The sequence below is a fragment of the Salvia hispanica genome, chromosome 2 (assembly GCF_029641045.1).
Source record: "Salvia hispanica isolate PSC_SH4W2 chromosome 2, Shi_PSC_v1, whole genome shotgun sequence".
NCBI lineage: Eukaryota > Viridiplantae > Streptophyta > Magnoliopsida > Lamiales > Lamiaceae > Salvia > Salvia hispanica.
In genome coordinates, this window is record NC_142693.1 from 45759636 (window position 1) to 45785853 (window position 26218).

Genomic DNA, 26218 nt, shown 5'->3' on the forward strand with positions numbered 1-26218 from the left:
GCCCAGAATTGAACCAGCCACCACAGCCTTCTTATCAACGCAGACAGTGGCAGCCACGCAAGTCTCGACCACAGCTGACTGCAGAGCAGCAGAACGGCCCGAGCCAGGCATCGCCGGCTTTGGCTGGTAAACCATCACTGCCACAGTCCCACGGTTCGGATTCATCGCGAACGGCAATTATTAGGCTCTCTGCAGCGCAGAAGGCAGAACGCTCTCGGCTTGGGCTGTGCTACTATTGCCCGGAAAAATGGGTGACGAGCCATGTTTGCAAGCACAGATTTTTGGCCTACATGGGAGTGTACGAGGATGAGGACGATCCGGTGGACCCTCCGGCGGGTGACTCGCCTGAGGAAGTGATTACAGCAGACCTCTCGCACTTACACGCCATCGAGGGTAAACGCCATTCGAAGTCCCTCACATTACTGGGATCGATTGGGGATGAGACCGTGTCGGTATTGGTTGATACTGGAAGCTCACACGACTTCTTACACCCGCGTTTGGCCGAAAAACTATCCCTACCATTAACTGCACTGAAGCCCTTTCGCGTGTTTGTAGGAAATGGGGAATCATTGTTGTGCTCCCATATCAGTAAGAACACTCGTCTGGTTATGCAAGGCGCGGTTTTCTCTATTGATCTTCATATTTTGTCCGTTCATGGGCCGGATGTAATTCTGGGAATGGAGTGGTTGGAATCGCTGGGCCGCGTCACGACTGATTATGTGGGAAAATCCATGGAGTTCGTTCGGGACAACGAGGTGATAGTGCTTACCGGAACGACCCAAGCACCACGACAGATTTCCTTGAGCTCGTTGGCATCACTTGTCGGCCACCCGGCAACGTGCGAATTATACGAATTGATGCAGTTAGAGTCGCGACCAGACACTGATTCACAAGGGATGGAGTTAATATTCCCAGCTGACATACTAGCACCAATCAGCGCTGTATTACACGGCCACAGCGCGGTGTTTCAACTTCCGACAGGTTTGCCGCCCGCCCGACAATTCGATCACCGTATTCATTTGTTGCCAAACTCCAAACCGGTGAATGTCCGCCCGTACGGATAACCCTATTTCCATATTTCCAGAAGAATGAGATCGAGAAACAGGTGAAAGAAATGTTAGATCAAGGGGTTATTCAGCGCAGTCATAGCTCCTTTTCATCTCCGGTCCTGCTGGTTCGCAAAAAGGACGGGTCGTTCAGATTCTGCATTGACTATAGAGCCTTGAATAAGGCTACGGTACCAGATCATTTTCCTATCCCGACGGCAGATGAGCTATTTGATGAACTAGGTGCAGCTTGGGTTTTTACTAAACTCGACCTCCGTTCGGAGTACCACCAGATTCGTATGCATGCGGATGATACTTATAAGACGGCGTTCCGCACGCACGATGGACATTTTGAGTTTCTGGTCATGCCTTTTGGCCTCACAAACGCCCCCTCCACATTTCAGGCCGCGATGAATTGTGTATTCCAGCCATTTTTGTGGAAGTCGGTTATAGTTTTCTTCGACGATATACTCGTTTACAGCCCGGACTTGGTAACGCACGGCGGGCATTTGGACCAGGTTCTCTCCATCTTGGAAAAGCATCAGTTCTTTGTTAAATTGTCGAAATGTTCATTTTGCAGTACGACAGTTGATTATTTGGGCCACTTGATCATAGGGGTCAACACTTAAGGCAGACCCGGCAAAGATCGCCGCAATGGTGGCCTGGCCAACACCGACAACGGTTAAACAGCTCCGCGGTTTTCTGGGTCTGACCGGTTATTACCGCCGCTTCATCGCGAATTATGCGGTAATTGCTGCACCGCTCACTGATCTCCTCAAGAAGGACTCTTTTACTTGGACGGAGGCCGTGACAGAGAGTTTTGAGGCTTTAAAGCGGGCCATGATAGCTACACCTGTTCTACAGTTGCCAGATTTTTCTCAGACTTTTTTTGTGGAGACTGACGCATCCGATTTTGGGATAGGGGCAGTATGCAAGGGGGTCATCCATTGGCTTATTTTAGTAAAAAGTTGGGACCAAGACGTCGTAGCGCTTCCACTTACCACAAGGAATTGTACGCCATAGTTGAAGCAGTGCAGAAATGGCGCCAATATCTATTGGGTAGAGAATTTGTCATCCGCAGTGATCAGAAGAGTTTGCGGGAACTCCTACAACAAGTGATCCAGACGCCAGAACAACACCTATATGTCAGGAAATTAATGGGATATAAGTTTTCTATCGAGTACAAGCCGGGAGCAGCGAACCGAGTAGCAGACGCGTTGTTGCGTCGTGATGAGGAAGTTGGCGATGAGGCGACCCTATTGGTGGCTATCGCGCATCCCATTCCAAATATCCTATCTGCATTGCGAGAGGAGACTTCCTTCCGGAAGGATTTATCTGAGTTACGCCGCCAGATTGACGCGGGCGAGGCCGACCCGAGGTATTTGGTGAGTGACGGGCTGATTTACTATGGTCGTCGTATCTTTGTGAAGGATTCACCGCTCCGTGAGGCCATACTTTTCGAGCACCACAGCACCCCTCTGGCGGGTCATCCGGGGTTTGAGCGCACTCTGCGTGTTAGGTTTGGTATACTGAAAAGCATGTTTCGAGCAAGTTTCGCGCGAATAGAATCTTGCTTGTATACGTAAAACTCTACAATCCACTTTTAATCTGATTCAGTATTATTCGAGCAGTCTCGCACGAATAGAATCACTATTATTATTACATTGTGTTTGCTTGTGCATTTATAAGATGTTTTACAAACATTTAAATGCATAAGAAGTAAACAAAGTCTAAGTCTTTTGCTTAGTAGACCGGTTGTGGGCGTCGTTCACTTTAAGGTAACACGGTCAGATCTATGCAATGCTTTGCAAAAGAAAAAGAAGAATTTCACAACCTAGATAGGCTTTGGCTACCTATCGTGAAAGGCTGCAATGTCAGCCCGCATATTTCTAAGCCTTACTGAAATAATTTGACATTGGTGTGGTATAACACTGAACGGATCTAACAGCAAGACGTGTCTTTATGCTATCTACTGAAAGACTAGATCTTGATAAAATGTTATTTCTTAATCTACATATGTTAGCATTGAGCATACGGTATTGATTATGCACTACTTTGACTTATCAAATGGTGCGGGTTTTTCGCAACCCAATAATCCTGATATATTGGGTAGTGGTGATTAATATCTAGCGGTGCTAGGATTGTTATTATGTTGAAACGTGCACGAGGTGAGTCTCGTTTGATAATGTTCTCAAGAGGAGCTCGAACAAGGTTTTATTATTCGGAAAACTGGCCAGTTGGAGTTTTATTACTCTATGAATAATAAATAAGTGTTTCTTGCTAAGTCCACTCTTGGAATTAATAAGATATTAATTAATTAAGTCCATAGCAGACATTAATTAATTAATGGACATTTATATCTTAAGCGCGGAAAATAAATAATAAATAACGGAAACCCGGATTACTTGTAATTTCGGATTTGGATGGGGAGAGTTCAATATAATTTCTGTAGTGACTGCTCGTAATATTCCAATATAAGCTTGTATTAAATTGTGGGTTCAATTTAATTAGTAAAAAGCTAATTGGGGGAGCCCATATCCAAAACCTTCCATAGATCCCTGTCTGGGCCCAAAAAGAACTTAACATAAATAGGAGAATAAAGGAGACAGAATGATCACAATTTTCATACTTGAATTTTTTCGAAATTTTCGGCCCCCCAGCTGAAGGAGATTTCGATTTCTACTCCTTTTCCCAAAAGGATTTCTTCTGTCTTCTTTATTCGAGTCCTAGTATTTTGATAAGATCAGCCCACCCTGATATCGAGATACAGTTCGGGAACCAGAGAGAAGATCCGTGGTCTAGTATTGAAGATCATCACGTGGAGAAGGCGCGAGCAATCGTCGATTCTTTGGAGAATCAAATCGGTAACTCTAAACCGTAGAATTCATGTTTTAGGATTTACTTTCTTTAAGCATGAATTATTTACGTTCTAGGATGTAATTTTCTGTTTAACATGTGAATTGATTATCGCATAATCGGTCAAATAGATCCGTGTCTGATTTATTTGTTTTGTACAAGTCTTCCGCTGTGCAAGGGGCACCAAACCCCATCACTGCGACAGTTGACTACCCACTTTCATTGGCACAACGTGCGCACTGATGTGAAAAATTTTGTGGCCGCATGTGTCGTGTGCCAGACGACCAAATATTCCACGCAGCGACCCGTAGGGTTACTACAACCTCTGCCCATTCCGTCGCAAGTTTGGGAGGATGAGTCTATGGACTTTATAGTGGGTTTGCCGAATTCTCGTGGGTACACAACCATTATGGTCGCGGTGGACCGTTTATCTAAGTATGCTCACTTCGCTTTGCTACCAGCACATTTTGACGCGATGCGAGTTGCGCGTTTATTTATTGAGACAGTGGTTAAGCATCACGGGTTCCCCAAGACTTTGGTTTCTGATCGTGATCCGATTTTTCTCAGTGATGTGTGGAGAGATATGCTTCAACTCAGCGGCACGAAACTCCATTTCTCTACCGCCTACCACCCTCAGTCAGATGGTCAAACCGAGGTGCGTAATCGTGGTTTAGAACAATACTTGAGGGCTTTCACGTCGGAGCGTCCAGCTAAGTGGGCTAACTTTCTTCCGTGGGCGGAACTGGCTCTTAACTGTTTTCATAATGAGTCCATCGGCACTTCCCCTTTTAGGGCGCTTTATGGGCGCGACCCACCGCCTTTGGTGGCGGCAATGCCTACTACGGGCAGAATTCGGGTGGAGCCGGAAGTCGCTGAGCTCATCCAGCAGTGGGGAGAACTTTTGGTGGAGCTGCGGAGGAATTTGGAACGAGCTCAACAACGAATGAGAAATGCAGCCAATAAGCATCGGCGTGATGTTCAGTTTGAGGTGGGAGATAAGGTCTTACTTAAGTTACAACAATATCGTCAACATTCTGTGGCGCGACCGGTGTCCGCGAAGCTAGCTCGGAGATTTTATGGCCCCTTTACTGTGACGGAAAGAATCGGGCCTGTTGCATACCGATTACAGCTACCGTAGGGGGCTCGTATCCATGATGTTTTCCACGTCAGTTTACTTCGATCTTTCGTCGAGGGGGAAGCTTCGGAGGCAAGGGCTGATTTCCCATCTGAATTTGTGGGGGCGAGGTCAGTGCAGAGACCGGTGAGGATACTTGACCGACGTACAGCCTTGGTGAACGGGCAGCCTATTGACCAGGTGTCAGCCTTGGGGTTGATGTAGCCTCTTCTTCTTCGTGGGAGCCTTTGGCGACAATAGAGCAGCATTTTCCTTACCTCCTTGCGGACAAGGAGCTTGTTATCGGGGAGGGAGTTGATACGGGTCCAACGTTAGAACAGAGCATCGACGCCGTGGAAGCACAAGAGGTAGAGACGGCGTCGGAAGATAGCGACGAGGATGAAATGGAGGAGAGAGTTGAGAACACAGAGCCACGGAGATCAACGAGGCAGCCCAAGAAACCAGCGTGGTTTGGAGACTTTGTCTCTAAGTAGTTCTTTTCATTTAATTAGAATAATTATTAGTACTTTTATTTTTGAATTATTTCCTTTAAGAACTTTTTGTGTCGAGCATAATATTGAAAAGTTCACAAACAATATTGAGGCATGTTAAGCGAGATTTATTACGTGTACCAGTCCAGATCACTTGTAGATGTTAGAATTAGATTCTGGGACACATACATAAGTTTAGGTAATCAAGTCCTTGTGTGTTTTGTAACTTGTCAGGATAATCAAGCCCATTCAGATTCAGAGTAGTTTGATCTTGCTCTTATATATATTTTGCTTTTCCAGGGCACCTGGTATGTTTTATTCAGATTTCACCTTTCATGTCTGATCCTTGGTAACCTTAATTTCAGGGAAAATTTCATTGGATCTGCTTTCATATACAGCATTAATTTTTGTCATGTACCTTACACCTTTCATATGTTGGTATTTTCTAGCAATTTGTTTTTTTATAATGTCCCATCTCATTGTAGCATAAATCTATGCTTCTGGTTGTTTAGTTCATGATGCACTTTCTTTCAAACAGCTTCAGCCTTCAATATTTTGTTCTTAGTATTTTTAGAATACTTTTTGTATCCATGCCTTTGATCTTATAAGTGTTTATTTTCAGTTTCTAAGATAAATCTCCGGTGGTTGATATAGACGCATTTATTGCCCCAAGTGCCTCTGTCATTGGGGATGTTCAGGTGGGCCAAGGATCATCGATATGGTATGGATCTGTCCTTCGAGGTATGCACTTTAAAATGTAGCATCTAATCTGGCTAATATTACTTTGCTGATATTGATCTGAGTGAAACACAGTCCTGTGTGGTATGTTTTGTTTCCTCATGATATTCTGTGATTTGCAGAATTGCAGCCTCTGTTTATGCCTTGAGTTAATTTTTACCTAGGTGTTGCTGCAAAGAGATTGGGCGATTCACATCTCTTTTTTTATATGAAAATCCTGTCATGATTGACAGAGAAGACTATCACTAAAAGATCACTGCCAGTAACAAGTCTTCAAAATCAAAATTTGATCAATTATAATTTATAAAGCTTTAGTTCTGCCTAATGAGTAATGAAATGTTTATTGAGCTATTTAGAGAAGTAAAAATGTTAGGTCTTACAAAGTAGAGAAGTTCTCTTGGGGTTTACCATAAAGTATACTCTTGTCCGCTGGTTGACGAACAACTCAACCGCAAGGCTTATGCAGTCAATTAATGGACACGCTGATTGGGTTCTATGGAAGTGAACTGCTACAGTCAATGAAAATTTACGACTCTTAGCATGAGCATAGCCCTTATATTCAAGGTGGTTACATATTTCCAAGTTTCCAACATGAGATCCTAAATGTCCCTGAAAAGTATGAACATTTGGTTGAGCACAAGTTTTAATGCATAATTGGTAAAGTAAAAGAGGGATAGAGAAAGGATAGTGGAAGTAGTGTTAGTGGAGAGTGTAGTTGGATTTCCAAAATTAGAAAATACATACTTTTCAGGGACGGACTAAAAAGGAAATACTTCGTAGTACTTTTGAGGGATGAAGGGAGTATTAAATTAAGAAGAGATGTACATAAAATAAAGTGACGGTCATCTGTCCAAAGGGGAGTGTTATATTGCTAACTCATAACTTAATTGCTAAGTACAACTAAATAATAGCAATTAGATATTCAAATTAAGGGCTTAGATCATTAATCCCTAAATATCAATACGATCAACGAAAAACGTCAATAAGGCCATAGGATTAATTCCAAAAAATATCAATAGGGGTATTAATGTCAATTAACTACATGTTTAGTTATAACTAACTTTTAAAAGAAATCCCAAAACTTTAAATTCATATAACATATATCAAATTAAAGATAATTTCATAAGGATTCCAACGATATCCTAATATGCGCATATATTCTGTCGTAAAAATTTTTTTAAAAAATTCGAAATTTCGTACTTGCAGAAATGTCAACATACTATATAAATGTCAATATAATACATGTAGAATGTCAATATAAACAATGTGTTAACATTCTCAAAGCATTGTGTTGACATTCTCAAAGCATTGTGTTGATATTTTCGAAACACTATATTGACATTTTCATCTAAAACCCTAATTTGGAGTTTATTTTTTATCTTTTTTGATTTTATTAATAAAAACGAAAATTAGACGTGGCAAATTGTAGACCACACGTTTTCTAAAATCCTATGGCCTTAAATTAGTTGTAGTTAGCCAATAAATGAGGAGTTAGCAATTGATCACTCCCCTCCGTCCAAATATAATGGAAGATATATAATATGCGATTTATATCATCACTTAATGACAATTAGAAAAAGTTGAGACGCGAAAAAGTTGAGGAGTCACTACAACAAAAATAACGTCTAAGGACGCTTTTATATTGCATTAGAGACGCTAATTTATGTTGTTAAATAAATCACCTACGCTTTAAAATGCGTCCTTATTGGTGGCGTGCCAAAACAAGATAAGGACGCAAAATGGAAGCGTCGGTGAAATAATATTGGGACACTTTTTAAAAAGCGTCCCTAAAAAGGCAACTTAGAGACTACTAAAAAAGCGTCCCTAAATGCAAATTAGAGACATTTTTTTGAAAAGCGTCTCTAAATGCACCTTAGAGACATTATTAAGAAGTGTCCCTAAATACAATTAAGAGAATAAATCTAAATAAAATACCCAATTAAGATGATCTGCTTCACTAATTATTAATGATCTTCAACCATAACTTCATTTATACACATCATTTGCAGGAGTTTCATTACAATGGATAAAACTAATTTGCAAATGCTAAAGAAACATTACAGAATAGAAATACATCAGATAGAAATGCAAATAGTAACAGAATCTACTATTACATGATATTGGGAGGCTACTAAACAGCTCATTGCTACTACTGCCTCATAATATCACTTCATCTTGCTCTACAGATCTGTCTCTCTCACACACACATCCAAATGTAGGGCCAAAAGTGAGAAATGAAGGAGAAATAAAGAGCATAAGATAGTAAACCAGAAAAAAGTAAAAGATGAGAACTCATACCTTGAGCATGTTTATAATCATATCTAGGAATGGAATTTAGGAGTGAAGCATTATCTTGTTGGATGGCCTGGTAAATCAAAGAATCACAATATCAGGAGTAAAATTCAAAGACAAATATAATGAAGACACAAACAGAAAACAGGAGTTCACAAAATCAAGAAGACAAATCACAAAGGCCATACCTCATATGAACCACCAGGGGAGTTGGGGAGTTAGAAAAGTCTTATCATCAGTCGGGTAAAGTTACCAGGATATCCTATTAGAACATAAGGAAAATATTGGATCAAGTTAAAGGATGATTAGAAGAGCCACAACTACAAAATATCTCAAGATTACAATTATAAGCATAAACTCGTACACCATTACAATACCCAAATCTAATAGCCAAGAAACAATTGAATAGTTTATAACCTCTACCATATAACTATATTTATGGCCCCAACCCTGACTAACATAATGAACTTATAATTTTCAATGCCTTTGTGATACTTTCAGATTATGAATAATGTTTATGTAATATTGTCACTAACCAAGGATCTCTTTAAAAAATCCAGACAAAAATAGTTACTGGTCTGAGAAAAATTTGCAGTACAAAATGTCCACAAACTACATGCAATAAACTAAGAGCATCACACACCTTTTCTGATAAATTGTGGACTCAGCACCTCTACTTCTCTTCTAAGAATGAGGTGCCACCGGAGTTACAAGTGTATCACAAGCTTCACCTCCTTAATGAGAAGCTCCACAATGATGTACTACATAAATCTGGAATTAAATTACACATTATAAATAATATACTTAATCACCTTTTGAAGGGGGAGGGAAAGGCCCTGTGTATGGGATAAATGTATACATTCTTAGCACCATATGATCTTTCTGGAAATTCTACACAGAGGAATCGATTATCAGGCATGGAATTACTAACATAATTTCAAAAATTAATGGGGTGAACTATCATCACCTGGCAGCACTTTACATTTCCTCTACACACAGCACCTAAAAAAATACATGTGAATAGTGAGAAAGACGCTACCGTCGCAAATGAATGACTGACATGTGGTAGAGAGTGACTTTTCAAGCAATAGGCGAACAAAACAAAGACTTATACTACCTGGCTGTGTTACCATACTCTAATTTCCTGCACAGAAGAAATAGGCTGCTCTTGTGGCACATCTATAACAATTATGACACAACCAACGACGCAAATATAAAAACCCAATATCTCTAGTACATACAGTTTCTGATTTAAGATGAAGTAGGCCAATATAAGATTACAGCATACCATATTCAACATCAAGGATTGCATAATTTGGGCATAAATTGAAAATAGTATTGGGAATAGCTTACCTAACGATGTTACTGAATGCACCAAGAGAAGGGAAACAAGCACTGTGGGGGCTATTTGCCAAAAAATTTGAAATTTCCCTAATTATCACTGCAAAAAAAATTAAGTAAAAATAAGAAAGAATTATACAATATATACTAATTAATCAGAACATATATCATTATATTCTATGAACACTGCATTCCTTATCAAAGTATATTAGGGGAGTTATTCTATAAGAATGAATTGAACTTGTAATATTTCAAGATAATAAAACATAATTGGATACCTAATTAGAGACTTACTATAAAATAGGCATATCAATCAATAGAGATGAGGAAAACCTGGCTTACTAGTGATCATTCCGTGCCATCATGGAGGCTCCATGATATATGTATGCATAACCCCCAACACCTATTAAATCAAAACATACAAAATGGATTACCTCAAAACACAGACAACACACAGTGGTTAAGAGAGTGTTAACGTCCCTAACACACAATGAGATGTGTTATTCATTGTGGCTCATATGCCACTCTATTACCAAGACAAGATACACAAAAATCAAGCAATATTTTACCTATTCTATATGAAGCTCTGTGTTGCTGATAAAAATAATACTACACAACCATTCAGAAACCAAAGGCCATAACATGAATACCTAATCGATCTAACCAACAATTACATGCACCAATACCCCGCATAGAAACACGAATTGAGGAATGGGGACAATGAATCTTATCTTCACATAGATATGCTTTGGGAGGAAAACTAACAAAGAAGCAAATCAGAAAAGAGGTTCAATTAGCACAAAATTAGAATAGAAATAATAAGTGAGAAAGAGTAACAGAGATTAAAAAAGTAATTAAAAAAATGCTTAAAATCAAATTTAAAAAAATGCTCAGAAGCTTAAAACCAGGAATTTTATCATCGATGAAATGCAACATTAAAATCTAGCAAAGTGAGCATGATTGAAATCAAATAGAACTTGAGCAATCGGAAAAATCAGAAAACAAAATAGAGAATTTGACACATTAGAACAAATAAAAATAAAACTATTAAATCGTAGATGTATCAAAGCATATATATATTTGAACAAATTCAAAACATTATAAAACCTAATCTTCATCAATCCAATTGAGATACCATGGAAAAAAATGGCTTTCGAAGCTTCACAAGGAGTGACAGCCAGTATCCAAGTATCCAGTCGTGTTGTGGCGGAACGATGACCGTTACCGATGGTGGTGAAACGGCGGCGGTGCACAGCTGAGAGGCGACGGCGGTGAATGCATTGGGCATGGCTGTTGCGTGAATGGTGAGAGAGAACAAACTGCTAATGGGCCTTGGGGTTGGGCTGTTATTCTAATATATTCTGATTTTTAATTAGAGTTTAGAGTTGCAATTTCAATAGAAGTAATCAGAGGCCTTAAATTAAGACGCTATTTCTTGCGCTAATTTTAATAACTTTTAAAAAATTTCCAACGCAATCAATTGCGTCGTTAAATTTGTGTCCTTAAAGAGAAGATTTGTTGTAGTGAGTTGGCAATTGATCATTGACATTTTCATCTAAAACCCTAATTTGGAGTTTATTTTTTATCTTTTTTGATTTTATTAACAAAAACGAAAATTAGACGTGGCAAATTGTAGACCACACGTCTTCTAAAATCCTATGGCCTTAAATTAGTTGTAGTTAGCCAATAAATGAGGAGTTAGCAATTGATCACTCTCCTCTGTCCAAATATAATGGAAGATATATAATATGCGATTTATATCATCACTTAATGACAATTAGAAAAAGTTGAGTCGCGAAAAAAAATTTCATTTAGCTTAATCACTATATGGATTATCTATTCTTGAGATAAAATAACAAAGTTGGGCCGCTGTTGAATTTACTCAACGAGACATTGCATATTTGCCATAAAAATTTGAATACAGGAGTAAATGTTAAGTAAAGGTGCTACTGAGAAAAACAGCACGAGTTGTGCTCGTCCGGGAACGCGAGAAAGAAATAAACTCCTGCACAATCTGAGATTTTGATAATTTCCCGTATAAAACAGAACACCATGTATGAGCTCAAAATGAGAGGTTGTTGGGTGGCCTGCCTCTAGATCGGCTTTGATCTTAGCCAAGGTTGGGTCGGCGGACAAAGAGGACTGCACGTCTGTTCGACAGAGTCCTCATCCCTCCGTGAGCTCGATTCAGCTGGCCGACTTTGTAGAGAATAATGAAGTCATAGCCGAGCAGCTTTGCCGCCCAATTCTGCTGTGGCGGTGTGGAAAGTGGATGAGCCAATAACTGCTTCAATCAATCAACAACCTACGTTGATTGGTGTGCACCACGAAATACCGTCCCAAAAGATAGGGCCGCCAATGATGAATGGCTAGAACCAAAGACATGAGCTCCTTCTCGTATGCGGATTTGGCAAGCCATCAGTCGGATAGAGTCTTGCTAAAATAGGCCATCGGTTGGCGGTCTTGCATGAGAACCGCTCCAAGGCCATGACCCGAAGCATTGCATTCAATGACGAAACTCTTGGAGAAATCGGGCATCTAAAGGAGAGGGGTCGTGGTCAACACCGTGTTTAACACAGTGAGAGTGGTGTCTTCGTCGGCTGGCCAAATCCAGGACTTTCTAGGTGGAGCAGGGTCTAACTCTTTAATCAACGCGGTCAAGGGCGCCACAATCTTCCCTTAATCGCGGATTAAGTGCCGGTAATAACCCGTGAGACCGACGAATCCGTGAACCCCCTTGAGAGATGTCGGGGTCGGCCAACGTAGCGCCGCCGAAATCTTCACGGGATCCATTCGTACGCCCTCGAAAGAAACAATATGGCCGAAATATTCAACACTCGTTCGATCCATTAAGCATTTCTTTGGATTTACCATGCGGGAGTGTTCCCTCAGAATACCGAAAACCAGATGAGCTGTCCAAGAACCGCTATAGACAAGAATATTGTCAAAGAAAACCAAGACAAAGCGTTGGAGAAGAGGTCGGAAAATGTCGTTCATCAAACTTTGGAAAGTGGCGGGTGCGTTACTGAGGCCGAACGGCATGACGAGGAAAACTCATAGTGGCTAGAATGAGTGTGGAAAGTGGTTTTATGCACGTCGATCGCAGCCATGCGAATTTGGCTATACCTCGCCTTAAATCAAGCTTGCTAAACCATCGAGATCCATAAAGTTCATCTAGACTCTTCTGTAAAATTGGGATGGGGTACTTGTCAGGAATGGTGCGCTTATTGAGCTCGCGATAATCAACGCAAAAACAACACGAACCAGCTTTCTTGCGTACCAATAACACCGGGCTGGACTAGAGCTTGGCTGAACGTCAACATTTCAGTGACGAGTTTCTCCATCTCGTCCCTTTTTTAAGTGGTTATACCTGTCCGCAGCGGCTTGGGATCAGCTGTGCGAGGTGATCGAGGCATTTCCTTCTGTCTGCCACGTCTCAGCGATGCTGCCTCCCGTGCGCCGCACCCCAACCTGTCTCGGTTCGACCAAACAGGTACAACCACTTACAAAAGGACGAGATGGAGAAACTCATCGCTGAAATGTTGGCGTCGAGAGTGATTCAACCAAGCTCCAGTCAAGCTCGGTGTTATTGGTGCGGAAGAAAGATGGTTCGTGGCGTTTTTGCGTTGATTACCGTGAGCTCAATAAGCGCACCATTCCATACAAGTACCTCATCCCGATTATACAGGAGTTGCTGGACAAACTCCATGGATCTCGATGGTTTAGCAAGCTTGATCTTAAGGTGGGATATCACCAAATTCGCGTGGCTGCGACCGGCGTGCATAAGACCGCTTTCCGCACTCATTCCGACCACTATGAGTTCCTGGTCATGTCTTTCGGCCTCACCGACGCACCCGCCACTTTCCAAAGTTTGATGAATGACATTTTCCGGCCTCTTCTGCGACGGTTTGTCTTGGTTGTTTTTGATGATATTCTCGTATATAGCACTTCTTGGACAACTCTTCTGGAGCATCTTTGCCAGATTTTTCGGTATTCTGAGAGAACACTTTCTCGTGGTAATTCCAAAGAAATGCTTATTGGGTCGAACGAGTGTTGAATATCTCGGTCGTATTGTTTCGTTCCAGGGCATGCCAACGGATCCTGCGAAGATTTCGGCGATGCTATGTTGGCCGACCCCGACATCTCTCAAGGGGGTTCGCGGATTCCTCGGTCTCGTGGGCTATTACCAGCACTTTATCTGCGATTAAGGGAAGATTACGGCACCCCTAATCGCGTTGCTTAAAAAGTCAGATCATGCTCCACCTAGAAAGTCGTGGATTTGGCCGGCCGACACAGACGCCGCTTGCACCGAGTTAAAAGCAGCGTTGACCACGGCCCCTCTTCTTCGGATGCCTGATTTCTCCAGGAGTTGTCATTGAATGCGATGTTTCAGGTCAAGCCCTTATGCAAGACCACCAACCGGTGGCCTATTTTAGCATGACTCTGTCCGACCTATGGCTAGCCAAATCCGCATATGAGAAGGAGCTCATGGCTTTGGTTCTGGCCATTCATCATTGGCGGCCCTATCTTTTGGGACGGCATTTCGCGGTCCACACCAATCAACGTAGCTTTGAGCAGTTATTGGCTCATCCACTTTCCACACCGGCACAGCAGAATTGGTGGCAAAGCTGCTCGGCTATGACTTCATTATTCTCTGCAAAGACGGTTGGTTGAATTGAGCCGCTGACGCGCTCTCACGGAGGGATGAGGACTCCGTCGAATTTGATACTCTATCCCGCCCAACCTGTCCGGCTTGGTGAGACGTCCTCTTTGTCCGCCGACAGGCCGCCCAACAACCTCTCATTATGAGCTCATACATGGTGTTCTGTTTTATAAGGGAAGGATCGTCGTGCCCCCTCACTCTCCTTGGATTCCGAAATTATTGGTTGAATTCCATTTGACTCCGAGCGGCGGACATGCTAGCGCGTATCGCACTTACCGGTGGTTGGCAACCAATGTCTATTGGTCGGGTATGGTCAAGCAAGCGACAAATTTTGTAGCCGCTTGCGCCACGTGCCAAAAGCATAAGTCTGACACACAAGCCCCGACCGGCGGTTGGCAACCAATGTCTATTGGCCGGGTATGGTCAAGCAAGTGACAAATTTTGTAGCTGCTTGCGCCACGTGCCAGAAGCATAAGTCTGACACACAAGCCCTGGCCGGCCTTTTAAGTCCCCTTCCCATCCCCGGAGCGTATTTGGGAGGACATTAGTATGGATTTTCTCTCCGGTCTTCCGAAAGCGGGAGGGGTGAATTGTGTCTTTGTAGTGGTGGACCGGCTGTCCAAATACGCACATTTCATCGCGTTACGGCACTCATTCTCTGCTCGGCAGGTGGTGGACCTGTTCGCAAAAGAGATCGTGCGGCTTCTCAGATCGCAACCCCGTTTTCCTTAGTGTTTTTTAGTAGGAACTTTTCCGGGCGATAGGGACTAAATTAAAGATGAGCTCGGCCTATCACCCCGAGACGGATGGTCAAACGGAGGTCATGAATCGTTGCTTGCAGACCTACCTTCGATGTTTCTCGTCGAATAGACCGAAGACCTTGAATAGGTGGCTCGCTTGGGCGGAGTATTGTTACAATACCAGCGCACATTCGGCGAGATACGATCGCAGGCTGCCGTGGATTTTCTTCACTCGAGGGACCTGGTGTACCTGAAATTCCGGGCATACCGCCCGTCCACATTATTTTCGGCTGCCAACAGGAAGCTTGCTCCGCGGTATTTCGGGCCTTTTCGGGTGGAGGCCCGCATTGGAGAAGCGGCGTACAGGTTGAAACTTCCCCACGGGTCTCGCATACATCTGGTTTTCCACGTTAAGAACCCCTGACCCCATCATTTCGACTTATGGTGCCCCTTGGAAAAATGATCACCTTGTAAGGCTTGTACAGATTCTCCGGTTCTTGCGCCGAGTGAAGTTTCCTCCTGTTTCTCGATTTCATTTCATGCAGTGCATCAAGCTAATTTTATGTTACCGCATTAGCACAGTTCAATATCAAGATTTATTATGTCTATTAGACTCTTTGTTCTCATCTAGTCATCTCAGTGTGCTCTTCATATGCAAATGCCTTATCATACTGCAACCAAGTTGTCCACTCTAACTGATGTTGAGTTTTACATGATTCCTCGAGAGTCTATAGTCTTAGTTTGATCTGATCCTCTTCGACTTTAAATAATTCTGATAGGCTTCTTCAGAATTGATATTTTGGAAAGCTAACGTAGTTAAATTACAAAACAGAATGGTGCTGTTCACATTGTTGCAAAATGATTAGTATGCCTCTTTCCTGTAAACAGGTGATGTAAACTCCATCAGTGTTGGGACTGGAACTAACATACAGGACAATTCCATAGTGCACGTAGCAAAATCTAATCTAAGTGGGGAAGTTCTGCCAACTATTATTGGAAATAATGTTACAATTGGTAAGCAGATTTGACTCCCCTGTTTTTTGGATACAAAGTAGAAATAGTCCAATACTTAGCATATGAAGGACTTCATCGTATAATTTCCAATTTTTAAATCTTATTTGGAACAAATAGGTCATAGTGCGGTTGTACATGGATGTACAATTGAGGACGAGGCTTTTGTTGGAATGGGAGCAACCCTTCTTGATGGTGTGGTTGTGGAGAAACATGCCATGGTTGCTGCAGGATCCCTTGTGAGACAGGACACCAGAATCCGTACTGGAGAGGTATGCCATTTCATTTGCTATAATGCACTTCTTTTAAAATTCTGTTTTCTATCTTGCAATAGGAGGTTATGCTTATCTTTCATTGAAAGAGTATCTATCCAGTTCCAGATATCCAATATCTACTCTCCGCTCTCGTCCCACACACCAAAGTGTTCCTGTGTAGTTATGTGTGATATATGTCTTATGTTCAAGTAGTAGTTTAATATTTCCTATTGACCTAGTCATTTGGAATGAGTTAAATTGAGTGATAGAGTCTCATATTTATTAGATAGTATCCAGACAATCTATACTGCTGGAATTCTTTCTTTTCGCCTCCTGTAAAAGTTCATATGACGAGGAACTCATCCGTTTCATTTTGCTTGGTGGTTTTGGCAATAAAGTTACTATGAGCTTTTGTAGTTTTCTAGGAGTATCCTTACTAATTGAAACTTGGGAAGTGTTATGTGACTGCGTTATTGATAGGCACTTTACTGTTTCAGATTATTAGACTTGGTTTAGTGCTATTTGTTGGATGTTTCTCTTCAACTCTATATGAACCATTCTTATTGGGACAGGTTTCTGCCCAATAATCAAAATCTCAATCAATTTATAAAATAAGTATCTTTGATGTTTGTCTCCGTCTTCAATAACTGGCCGTCAATAAGTGTTCCACACACCAAAGTGTTCCTGTGTAGTTATGTGTGATATATGTCTTATGTTCAAGTAGTAGTTTAATATTTCCTATTGACCTAGTCATTTGGAATGAGTTAAATTGAGTGACAGAGTCTCATATTTATTAGATAGTATCCAGACAATCTATACTGCTGGAATTCTTTCTTTTCGCCTCCTGTAAAAGTTCATATGACGAGGAGTTCATATGACGAGGAACTCATCCGTTTCATTTTGCTTGGTGGTTTTGGCAATAAAGTTACTATGAGCTTTGGTAGTTTTCTAGGAGTATCCTTACTAATTGAAACTTGGGAAGTGTTATGTGACTGCGTTATTGATAGGCACTTTACTGTTTCAGATTATTAGACTTGGTTTAGTGCTATTTGTTGGATGTTTCTCTTCAACTCTATATGAACCATTCTTATTGGGACAGGTTTCTGCTCAATAATCAAAATCTCAATCAATTTATAAAATAAGTATCTTTGATGTTTGTCTCCGTCTTCAATAACTGGCCGTCAATAATGTCAGTAATGCGTGAGGAAGTCTAAATCCGATACTCGGGTCAATACATTATTAGATAAATTTGGTATTTATATAGTTAAAAATAGGTCTAGCACATGATGCCTCAAACTTTCATGATTCTGACATAAATAACCCACCCTTTTGATAGTTCCCAGCTTTTTCAATTTTTCAACAATATTGGAAGCTGACCAAATTTCCAACAATGACTAGTTGATGTGATCATGTTGGAAGTGTTGGTTAACAGGAAACAAAATTAGTTACCTAAGTTGGAGGCTAAGTCATTGATTAGGACTATCTCTAAATCATAACAGATCTCTCTCACTCATTCGATCTGGATGCTACAAGAATGAAAAATATCTAAAGCAATCCAGTTTCATATCAATCACCCATGACTTCTCTGCTCATCTCCAGATTTTTTCTCCAGTGGCTCCAGTGTAAAAAAGACTGCTATTGTCATCCAATCTTGTTTGCCTTTCTCTTTCCAAAGAGTGAGAAAAAGTGTTTATTATTAGTACTATATACATGATACAACTGTAATGAAATATTTGAAACAAGAATTCTCAATCCTGGCATCTCTCCATTGCTTGCACTAGAAATAACATCTCTCTCCTTCTCTCCCATGGCCTTAATTGACCTACAATTCTATCTTGCTTATTCCAGTTTGAATGACAATTTTGTTTGCACAAGCTTCTGGTTGCCAATTAGACTCGAGTAATATTAATCATAGTAATCTGTCACTATTGTAAGTATAGGATTATTGTGAAAAGCGTTGATAATTTTGTTGAAAAATGATATTTACCCTGTAAATATATACATAAGTCATCAAAGCCGAGTCAAACTCAATGTTGATAATAAATTACTCCACTCTCAGTTCATCCATGATGAATGTTCAACTAATCAGTCACTTTGCTAAATCTAGCTGTGGTCCCAGGGTTGTTTGTGGCCAGAGCGTTATACAATTAAGCGAGATTCCGGGTTGATTTAAATCCTTCAATCCAAAATACAACCTTAGATTTAATGAATTATGCATACAGGGCCCTTATTTTCAAATAGCCCATCTCTTCTTTCAGTTTCAATTTTATTAGTCATCTCTCGAATGCTTGAATTAGTCTCTCATCTCCACAATAGTATATTGCTATGAAAATACCTCGTGAATATGTAAATTGGATCAGAATTCTATGTTTTTCACAAGACTTATTGTTGGAAGATATCACGGAAGATACACCAAGATTAGGAACTAAATTAGAATGATCTCACATTAATTGTAAATTATCTCTTCCTGATTTATAGCTAGGGTAAATCATACCATATGTACATGATTCTCAGCCTATTTAGGCGTGTATTCTCCTCTCTATGAAATACACTTGAATGAATATATGAAACAATAGCAAACATGGCTTCAGAGCAGGAGATTCAGAGGCTCAGAAAATAGTTCATCATCGCCAATACCTTGTCCCCACCAGAAGGCGACGGACAACCGAACCTGCAAAATGTCAGGGGATGAAGATGATGTTAAACCCGGCGATATCAGACTCAAAACCAGCAAGAATGTGACGGTAGCATTCAAACTAAATGGGAGAAATTATCCATTATGGGCTCAGCTTATGCGAGTTGCCATTGGATGCAGACGGGCGTCGAGGCACATCACGGGAGTGCCGGCGCCCCCAGACCCAACAGATAAGGAATATCTGGAGTGGGAAGAGACCGATTTGGTGGTCTTTTCCTGGATCGTTGACAATATGGTGATCAACCTCGTCGGAGATTTCGCACATCACCAAAGTGCGAAGGCGATTTGGGATAGCTTGGCTGTGACGTATCAAAGTACGTCGGATGCATATCTGATATACGACCTAGAGGAGAAGGTCAGTCGAATTGTCCAAGGGGACATGGATCTGGAAACGTACTGGAGAACCCTGCACGGAGTATGGGTGGAGATCGATAGATGCCAGAACAAAACCATCACCTGCTGCGACAAAGGAGTGTGTCAGTATCGAGAAATCATTAATACACGCAGATTATACAAATTTTTGGCCGGATTGAATTCTCAATACGAAGGAGTCAGAAGGGATATCCTCAAAGATAGCCCGACACCTCCAGTGGACGTCGCATATGGCTGGGTAAAACGGGAGGCTATACGACAGAAAATCATGTCGCCGGCGAACCCGACTGGAGCGTCGAATGGAGAAGCGCCGTCAGGAGGAGTGGGCTTCGGATTCGGAGCCCGAAACCAGCGAACCTCATCCCAACCGGCGCCGCCCCGCCAGCAGACCCAACACCCCGCCGCCACCAACAACCGCCGCGGTGGAGCCAACAAGCCAGACAAAACCAAGTTGTGGTGCTCTCATTGCGGGATGAATAAACATACCAAGGAAACCTGCTTCAAATTAGTGGGATTCCCGGAATGGTGGGATGAAACTCAAAAGGGGAAGGCACGATTGGCCATCGGAGTGGAGGAAGCCGGTGGAACAGAGTTCAATTCCCGTGGAAGAGGCACCGACGGAGAAACTCCACGCGGCGGCGGCGGCAGGCGAGGCGAAGAAGTCGGGCAGGCAGCCTTCGCCGGACGCGTCGGAGGAGAAGAGAGCGGCGGCGGGATTTTCCCAGGAGGTAATGGGCTGGGTTTGAGAAACCCTAGCCCAATTTATAATTTTCCTGCAAGGCCCTCTTTTTTGAAAAAATTACATATTGAACCCCATGTCTCACAATCTGACCCCCATAGTTTGAGTATTTCGAAAAATGACCCCATATTATGTGATAATGCATTTGTCAGCCCCAATAGATTTGAAATCTTGCACAAATTGCCTATTGCATGTAATGTAGAATGTAAGCCGAGTGAAAAAGATAGAGGGTGGATTTTTTGATTGTGGGGCGACTGATACTATGACTCATGATAGGAGGGATTTTTTGGATTTTTGTGGAAAAATGAAAAGTCAAATACAGACTGCAGATGGGGAATTAACATCAGTAGAGGGTAGTGGAACAATTGAGATTTCTCCCACGCTAAAATTGTCGAATTGTCTCTATGTTCCCAAATTATCTCACAAGTTGATGTCTATTAGTCACGTGACGAAGGAATTAAATTGTATGCTACTAATGCATCCTAATTTCTGTGTATTACAAGATATCAGGACGAGGAGGATAATTGGGCGTGGCACTGAGCGTCAAGGCCTCTACTATGTTGACGAGATGGCTCACCAAGGGAGTGCCGCAATGCTGGCTCACGGATCTGCGACTCGAGAAGCTTGGTTGTGGCATAGACGTTATGGTCACCCATCTCATGGTTATTTTAAATTACTTTTTCCTAAGTTTTCTCATTTTAAGAACTTTGATTGCGAATCTTGTGTTTTGGCCAAGAGCCACAGACAATCGTTTAAATCATCTTAAACTCGAGTTAAGAGTCTTTTTTCTTTGGTACATGCTGATGTCTGGGGTCCTGCACCCGTTACTGGTGATCATGGTTTTAAATATTTTTTATTGTTTGTGGATGATTGTTCGAGAATGACGTGGGTATATTTTTTGAAAAAAAAATCTGAGGTGTACGAAAAATTTGTCCTTTTTTACAAACTGGTTTAAACTCAATTTCAGACAACCATTAAAATTCTTAGGTCAGACAACGGGAGGGAGTTTGTAAATCGGGAAATGTCAAATTTTTTCGTGGATAAAGGGTTAGTTCACCAAACCTCTTGCCCATATACCCCCGAACAAAATGGAGTAGCTGAAAGGAAAAATAGGATCATTTTGGAAATTACTCGTGCCTTGTTTTTTATTCTAATGTTCCAAAATTTTTATGGCCTGAGACTGTTGCTACATCTGTGTATTTAGTTAACCGTCTACCAACAAAAATTTTAAACATGAAAACTCCTTTACAACTTTTATCTTCCCTAGCCAAAGTACCTGAACCACTTACCTTACCACTTAAAATTTTTGGGTGTTCCGTGTATGTCCATGTTCCAAAACACGAAAGAACCAAATTTTCCGCTTGCGCCATAAAATGTGTTTTTTTGGGGTATGGAATCAACCAAAAGGGGTATAGGTGAATCAACCAAAAGGGGTATAGGTGCTTTGATCCATCCTCTAGGAAGATAATAACCACTATGAATTGCAACTTTCTTGAGTGTGAGTATTACTACACCAACCTTAGTAGTCAGGGGGAGAGTAGAACTATTGATAGGACGAGTGGACCTCTAAGTTGGTTTGTGTCACCACCAAGCAACTCTGCCGCGGAACCAACAGAGACAGTTAGTACTGCCGCAGAGCCTGTCTTGTCAACAGCGGAGCCTCCTCACTCGCCTTCTCCCGATAGTCCTCCTCCAGTGATATCTGAGGTAATTACTGAACCTGGAGTCAATAGTACGAATATTCCTAATGACTCTGTGACAGAACTGGAACCGGTAGAGACTGCTGCGATTGATGGAGATACAGGACAGTACATACTCCCTTATCGAACCACAAGGGGCGTCCCACCCAAGAGGTACAGCCCAGAACGTATCTCGAAGAAGAGTAGATATTCGGTGGCGAATCTGGCTAAAGCAAATTTGACGGAGATGGCAAGGGCCTTCACAACAGCTCTATATGATGAAGAGGAAATTCCCAGAACTGCGGAAGAAGCAATGAAAATCAAACATTGGAGGGAAGCAATGCTCGTAGAAATGAAGGCACTAATGAAAAACAGAACGTGGGAAGTGTGTCTGAGACCCGAGGGGTCTAGACTAGTAGGATGCCGTTGGGTATTCACGATCAAGAGGAAGCCAGACGGTTCAATTGAGCGCTACAAGGCGAGGTTAGTGGCAAAGGGCTATACTCAAACCTATGGAGTCGATTATTCAGAGACCTTCTCACCAGTGGCCAAAATGAGTACTATACGTGTGCTTTTCTCTATTGCCGCAACAAAGAACTGGCCGCTACATCAGTTTGACGTGACTAATGCCTTTCTGCATGGCGAACTCACTAAACCAATCTATATGGAGGCTCCACCAGGATTTGATGGGGAATTCAAGGCGGGAGAGGTGTGTAAGCTGAGAAGGACTCTTTATGGTTTGAAACAATCTCCGAGGGCATGGTTTGGGAGGTTTACTGAAGTAATGAAGAAATATGGATACCAACAGAGTAATTCAGATCATACTCTGTTTCTCAAGAAGAAAGAAGGGAAGATCACGTGTCTCATTATCTATGTGGATGATATGATCCTTACTGGAGATGACGAGGAGGAGATAAGCCAGCTAAGGAAGAATCTTTTTTCTGAATTTGAGATGAAGGATTTGGGTCTCTTAAAGTATTTTCTGGGCATTGAAGTGATGCGATCCAAGAAAGGGATATTTATAAGCCAACGGAAGTATGTTTTGGATCTTTTGGCCGAAATAGGGATGCTAGATTGCAAGCCTGCAAAGACTCCAATGATGCAGAACCATGGTCTTCGACTAGATGAAGGAGCCGAACTCACGCACCAAACGAGATATCAATGTCTGGTGGGTAAGCTTATCTATTTATCCCATACTAGACCAGATATTGCCTATGCAGTGGGAATAGTTAGTCAGTTTATGCATAAGCCACAAGTCGATCACTGGGAAGCGGCTTTGAGAATTGTGCGTTACTTGAAGGGGACTCCGGGACATGGAGTTTTGTTTGAAAACCATGGGAACTTAGAAGTGCATGGGTTCACAGATGCGGACTGGGCAGGGAACCCAAATGATCGAAGATCGACTGCAGGATATCTTACCTTTGTGGGTGGAAATCTCGTGACTTGGCGAAGTAAAAAGCAAAAGGTAGTAGCTCTATCAAGTGCAAAAGCAGAGTTTCGTGGAATCAAAAGTGGATTGACAGAGATCCTATGGCTGAAGAAGTTGATGACAGAATTAGGCTTGATGTCAAAGGAGCCATGCAAGCTCTTTTGTGACAACAAGGCAGCAATAAGCATATCTGAAAATCCCGTGCAACATGATCGAACGAAGCATGTTGAAGTAGACCGCCACTTCATCAAGGAGAATATAGAAGCTAGAATTGTGGACCTTCCATTTGTTCGTTCAAAAGACCAGTTAGCAGATATTCTTACGAAGGCTGTGGATTCAAGAAGCTTCCATGAAGTATTGGGCAAGTTAAAAATGGGTGATCCCATTGTTTAACTTGAGGGGGGGTGTTGGAAGATATCACGGAAGATACACCAAGATTAGGAACTAAATTAGAATGATCTCACATTAATTGTAAATTATCTCTTCCTGATTTATAGCTAGGGTAAATCATACCATATGTACATGATTCTCAGCCTATTTAGGTGTGTATTCTCCTCTCTATGAAATACACTTGAATGAATATATGAAACAATAGCAAACACTTATCCCTTCTTTTTCTTAATTCACTCTGGTAGAACAAAGCAAGCTCTATTTGAGCCAAGAGACCTCATAATTTGAATTTTGGAGATATAACTGGTACTTTGCTCCGTAGCATGATAGCAGCTTTCAAATAGGAGGTCTTTGCCCCCATTAGTTTTGTACCTTTTTATCCAACTTTTAGAAAAATCAAGTTCTATTTCATTAGACTCTCAACTCATTTTTGTATAGAAGAAGAGTGAGAACAAGTGGATCATAGATGCCTGTTTTGGGCTCAGTTCCAAATTTTTTTTAACAGAAAACTACGAATCCTCAGATCATGATATGATCAAGTGTCTATTTTTTGAAAGCTTGAGATTGAGATAGCAAAATGTTGTTTCACCTTTTAAATCTCCTGCCCTTATCGTTTAACTTTACTGATTTTTTTCATATCCTTAATTTTCCTAATTTCCTTGTCTTGTTTTTTCTTTGTATATATTGGATCAACCCTGAATGGGCTGGAGATTTGATCGTACAATTTGGAACCCATATATTTACACGTCTGGGCCGGTAATCCAGCCAAGCTCATCAGAAAGCTTACTGAAGAAGATATTTAATTCATCATCAAATCAGCAACCAACTATGTCAACCTAGCAAAGGTTCATGCTGCTGAAAATGCCAAATCCTTTGATGAGATTGAGTTTGAAAAGATGCTGCGCAAGAAGTTTGCTCGTCGTGATGAGGAATACGACTCAATGATTGGTGTAGTCCGCGAAACTCCACCAGAGCTCGTCCTTCCAGACAACATCCTACCCGGAAAATTGCAGAAGGCTGTTCAATGATATCTTTCAGTAGAAATTTTTGGCTTTATAGTTATTGCCCTTTGAGGCTGCCGATTGAAATATGAGTTGGAAAAGTTAGTGCAATATGGGGCCTACTTTTTTATATTAATTTTATAATAAAATGTGAGTGAAGTGAGTTAGTAGAATGTGAAACTTACTTACCATTTATGGTAAAAGTGAAATCTAACTCTTATTGTGGGATGGATTGAAATGACAAAGTATGACTTTTATTGTGGAACGAGTACAGAAAATGAAACACATCTATTAGCATTGAACAGAGGGAGTATTAAATACTCGATCCGATTGTGGTAGTCATATTTGACCATATTTGACTGGACACGGGTTTTAAGAAATGTAATACAAAGTGAGTAAGAAAATGTTAGTGGAAGATGTGTTCTACTTTTATATAATTAGTTTTATAATGAAATGTGATTGAGATAAAGTTAATGGAATGTGGGGTCTATTACCAAAAATAGTAAAAGGTAAATTAGACTAGTATTGGTGGACGGACGAAAATGGCAATATAAGACACTTATTAGTGGACGAGGGGAGTAGGTGAAATTGTTGGTGCATTAGTGTTTAGTGAGAAATCTCCGAAGGCAAAGTGCATTTGCTCAAGCTTGGCTACTTGGAAACGGAATAGTCGCAGATTGGCCGCTCTCGTGATTTCAGCCCGATTTAATAAATAAATTAATCATTTATTGCTATTATTAATATTAATTGTATATAAAAAAAAATAATTATTAGGAACCTCCTCCAAAGGATATGATCGGTTGATAACTATCTTAAATTTATAACTAACAACTATGTCAACAACCTATGTTATAGATGCCAAGTGATCTGTATATGTCTTCTGTTGACATCTATACAGAAGACATACGTATGTCAACTAAATTTAGATGATATAAAAATGTCTTTGTGTTGACATCCATAACATAGGTTGCTGACATAGTTGTCTGTTATCAATTTAAGATCCGTCCATGATTTAAAGAACCCTTTTGCCATTTTGGTTTGTCCACGATTTATAGAACTATTGACTTTATTCCACTTTTAGTATGCGGATCCCACCTCCCACCAACTTTTTACACTCACAATCTAATATAAAACTAAAACTTTAAATGGGTCCCACATTCCACTCACTTTCTCTCTTTACTTTTTTTTCTTCACAAAGTTAAACAATTTCTTAAAACCTGCGACGAGTTAAAATGACTCTTTAAATGGTGGAAGGAAGGACAAACTAACAGGACTCCCCTCTCCAATCATGCTATGGGGCTTCTCTTTTTGCAGTGTTTGCCTTATCTAGTTTGGATTGGGATCTGTTACACAACAGTCCTTGCTGT

General features: G+C 41.2%; 1 long non-coding RNA gene and 1 pseudogene across 8 annotated transcripts; one reads left to right on the forward strand and one right to left on the reverse strand.

The window, feature by feature from the left end:
* Positions 1 to 5053: 5053 nt before the first annotated feature.
* On the forward strand, positions 5054 to 24878 carry LOC125196210 (gamma carbonic anhydrase 2, mitochondrial-like; annotated as a pseudogene).
* LOC125202176 (uncharacterized) lies at positions 8185 to 11226 on the reverse strand. 8 transcript variants are annotated; one of them, XR_007173046.2, is made up of 8 exons: positions 11014 to 11220; positions 10212 to 10281; positions 9891 to 9978; positions 9505 to 9539; positions 9397 to 9428; positions 9181 to 9308; positions 8726 to 8799; positions 8185 to 8610 (listed from the first exon to the last, which is right to left on the reverse strand). It is a non-coding gene; the product is annotated as an uncharacterized LOC125202176 (long non-coding RNA). The 8 variants fall into 8 exon arrangements; XR_007173045.2 differs by having other exon boundaries at positions 9181 to 9428; XR_016135124.1 differs by having other exon boundaries at positions 9397 to 9978; positions 11014 to 11226.
* Positions 24879 to 26218: the final 1340 nt, after the last annotated feature.